At 29.9% G+C, this 4,587-nt stretch overlaps 1 pseudogene; it reads left to right on the top strand.

Moving 5' to 3' along the window:
* Positions 1-2,217: 2,217 nt before the first annotated feature.
* Positions 2,218-2,335, top strand: LOC145240613 (5S ribosomal RNA; annotated as a pseudogene).
* Positions 2,336-4,587: the final 2,252 nt, after the last annotated feature.

A 4,587-nucleotide genomic window follows, 5' to 3' on the forward strand; every position in this document is an offset into this window, starting at 1 on the left:
AACCGTATTCTAGGTGGCCCTGGGATACGGTTTTTTAGATAGAGTGTTTTTCCGGCACCTAGTTGCAGTATTTGCCTGTTTTACGCTGTTATTTATAATATTATTTGATTATACACACCTGTATTATTTACTGTACTGTATTTTGTTACTAATTTTTAATGCCGTATCCCAGGGTTCTACGGTATATATATATATATATATATATATATATATATATATATATATATATATATATATATATATATATATATATATACTTGTATATATAGTATAAGATATACTTATTGCAAATAAACTGCACGGAAACATTGGTGTTTCGGTTTAAAAGATTTCATTTGGCTTAACTTTTGAAACTGGATGACACTCATTTCAGCTTCTTTAAGTATGAAAACAATTGGAAATAAGTCTCTTTGACTGAAACAAATGGCTATTTGTAGCGACCATATGTAACTGTTTACCCTCAAATAATATTAAAAAAATATCTATCTAACAACCTCGTCTTTATTAGTCCCTACTTTTGAACACCTCAAACCTGAATATATATATATATATATATATATATATATATATATATATATATATATATATATATATAACTACTTAATTTACTCACATAAAATTAATATACGAAAGTATAGATTTATGCGTAAACTTTAAGTATTTACTTCAAAAGTGCTCAATACGTGGGTAGAGCTAGTTAGTAATTTATAAAATATATACGTGACACAATACCAGTGACATTCGAAGGGACCACCCTCGTTTACTCTAGCTACGTCACTAATCCTTAACACATGAACTTTCAAAGATAAGCCCATTTTCGTCCTATAATAAAAATCAGTGAGATAATCTTTGGCATAAAAACGAAAATAAATAAACACATGTTTTGTTTGTCAAAGTAAAAACTCCCCCAAAAATGCAGAAAAGGTAAACTTTGGTGTTATCTTAATGAAAGACTGGAAGTATGCGAAATCACGACGTAAACAAAAACCAGTGAATAATAAACAGAGTGACCAACATGTTCAAAAAGTTCGTAAGAATTTAATAAATGGATAAATAAGTCCAATATTTCGCTAAAAATAGCTTCATCAGGTAGGAATCCGGTCCGTGATTTTTTTTTCCTTTCCTTCATTTTTGTTTTAAGGAGGAGGTGATGCCTCAGAGTAGAAGAGAGAAGAAATATACGTTTTGTTCCGGTGATTCCACATCTGTTTTGCTCTAGTTTCGAGCGGAAAATTTAAATTAAAAGATGGCCAAACACTTTTAGAAGACACTTGTTTTGAATCTTGAGCCAAAACACACGTGGAACCACCAGAACAACTCGTACATTTCTCTTCTCTTCTACTCCAAGACATCACCCCCTCCTTAACACCAAAATAAAGAAAAGGAAAAAAATCACGAACCGGATTTCCTACCCCGATGAAGCTATTTTTAGCGAAATATTGCATTTACAATATCCAAAAAAAAGTCAATAAAATGATTTTATCATTATCTCCAACACTTCAAAATTGTCAAATATCGCATTTAAATTTTATTCAAAATAAGTGTCTTTTAAAACTGTGTGACCAGCTTTTGCAATAAATAAAATATTTAAAAAGTCTGTACGTAGGAATTCTTTAAATGAATATATAAAAAATATTTGAAAATTCGTATGAGTTCAATAAATAAATAAAGATAGAAAATATTCAAAAATTTCTTATGATTTCAATTAATGAATAAATGAATATTAGATCCAAAAGTTTTGTAGGGATTCAATAAATGAATTAATAAAGAAAGAAAATATTAAAAATAATTTCGTACGAATTCATAAAATAAATCACTAAATAAAATATTGGAAAAGTCAGTATGAATTCAAAAATGATCAAATAAATAAAATATCCAAAAAAGTTCGTAGGAATTCAATAAATAAATATTTGAAGGCGTATATTTAAAAAAATTTACCGTCGATATTGCATCCAGACAAAAAATAAAAGTCCTATTCCTAGATAATGTTATTTTCATTTTTTCTAATCATAGTTTTGTATCAAAATCCAAATAATTTATCAATATTCATGAGTGTTGCCAGTATTTTCGATGAAAAATGAGCAAAAAGCTGATTTTGACACGAAAGCTTTATTATAAAAATTGCAAAATAATAATTACATAATCATCGATGAAATTCTATTATCTTTAACAATGTTTGTTAAAATGAAAGCATTCCCCCCAAAATATACCTCTATAGTATACGGCATAATCACGTTTGACACACCGGTTCCCGTCAGATCACCGAAGTTAAGCAACGATGAGCCTGGCCAGTACCAGATGGGTGACCGTTTGGGACTTCCGGGTGGTGTATGTGCTCCCCGCTTACTTTCGCATTGTTTCCAGTCGCCCTAGACGTCTCCTTGCCACTGGATAAGCAGTGCCGATTACGGAGAGGTGTGGTTAGGGATTGCGCAGTTGCCCTTACAGGGGGTATCCTTTGTCTTCCGAGATTGAACGGACGTATCGATACCTATACAGATTTATCTTGTATCAATAAAATGGAGAATGTGGATGCCAATGAGGACAATTCTCAACCTATATACTAAACGATTTTTGTTTTAACTTTTCATATAGTTAATTCAGACATTTTTACTCGGTTTTCATCCGGAACAAAAAGGACTGCTAAAGAGATTAAAATTGAAAAATTGGTACTTGGTGGGGGTGGGGTGGGATCATCGAATTTTTATGTTTGTGAACTCTTTCACGACTGCGCGTGCGCGAATCGTTAACATCATGTTAAGAATAAGTAAGTTTAAAAACACTTTTTAAAGTCATCTCAAGCTGGCTTAATGGTTATCGTACTTGACTCACTGTCTTTAGCTTTAGGTTTCGATCTCAGCTCAAGAATTTTTTTTTTTTTACAAAAAATGAACTGTTTAGAAAAAAAAATAAAACTCGCATGCGCATGCACCAGTTTCTTTACATTTTTTTTATTTCATTTTTTTAGGTATCCAGTGTTACGTTTAATACCGGACAACGCCGAGTACGTTTTCTAGTATATATATATATATATATATATATATATATATATATATATATATATATATATATATATATATATATATATATGAGTGAAGTATGTGTGAATGCGAGAGAGAGAGAGAGAGAGAGGGAGAGAGAGAGAGCACAACTAAACTTTCAACCTATATACACAAGGAATGTTTAATCTGCAAAATTGAAATTTGGTATATAGGGTATTCAGACATGTGAACAACTTTTTAATCGGTTTTCATTTTGTAAAAAAAAGTCTGCTGAAAGGTAAAAATTGAAAAATTGGTACTTGGGCGGGGGATCATCAAATTTTTATCTCTGTTTTCAACTGTTTCACGACTGCGCATGCACAAATAATCCACATGGCAGCTTCCTTGTTAATACTAAGTAGGTTTGAAAAAAAAAATCTTAAGAGCCTGACAAACTGTCCTATGGTTACCGTACTTGACTAACTGTTTTCAGGTTTTGCTTTCGATGTCAGCTCGAGTATTTTTTTTTATTTTTTTACTTACAAGTAATGAACTGTTTAGAACAAAAAAACATAATACCCGAATGCACCTGTCTCAGTTTCTTTCGTTTTAAATTTATTCTTTTAAAATGAATTTAACGTTACGTTTAATACCTACAGTAATTCTGTTTATTATTAAGCTGTTAACAAAAAATACGTTACGATATCACATTTATACACATATTAAGAATGTCTTTCTAAATGATTTGTTGCGCTTCGTTTTTATTTTTGTCTTTTGAAATCATTACTATTGGGTTTAAAATAATAATCAATAAAAAAAATGTGCTCTTTAATAATAATACGAAATCTGTATGCCCTAAAAAATCATATTTAAGCGTTTTATACGACCGGCCAACGCCGGGCGGATTGCTACTATATATATATATATATATATATATATATATATATATATATATATATATATATATATATATATAATGCGAATAATGGAAATAATATTCCGCCAAGATAGAGAAATAAAAAGAAGGGACAAACCAAGATACATGGCCATTAACGTTTCATTTTTATTATAAGACTTCTTCTGGGTGAATTCTTACAATAAAGATGAAACGTTGATGGCCATGTAGCTTGGTTTGTTCTTCTTTTCATCCCTCTATACATATATATGTAAATACACATATGTGTATGTAAGTACATATACATACATATATATATGTATACACATATATATATACACACACATACGTATGAATAAAAAATACGAACGCTAGTACGTAGATACATATGCATACACACATATGTATCTATATACATATATATTCACATATATGTACATATATATACAAATACATATATATACGCATATACATATATATGTGTGTGTATATCTATACACTTATATACATATATGTATATATATGCACACACGCACACACACACACACACACACATATATATATATATATATATATATATATATATATATATATATATATATATATATATATATATATACATGATGGACCGCTCCCAGCGATGTCGATGTATGAGCTTAACCAACAACAACTAACTTTCTCAGAAATCCACAACTGCTAATCTTTGTCGGT

The sequence above is a fragment of the Euprymna scolopes genome, chromosome 19 (assembly GCF_053919585.1).
Source record: "Euprymna scolopes isolate OS-2025 chromosome 19, ASM5391958v1, whole genome shotgun sequence".
Lineage (NCBI taxonomy): Eukaryota > Metazoa > Mollusca > Cephalopoda > Sepiida > Sepiolidae > Euprymna > Euprymna scolopes.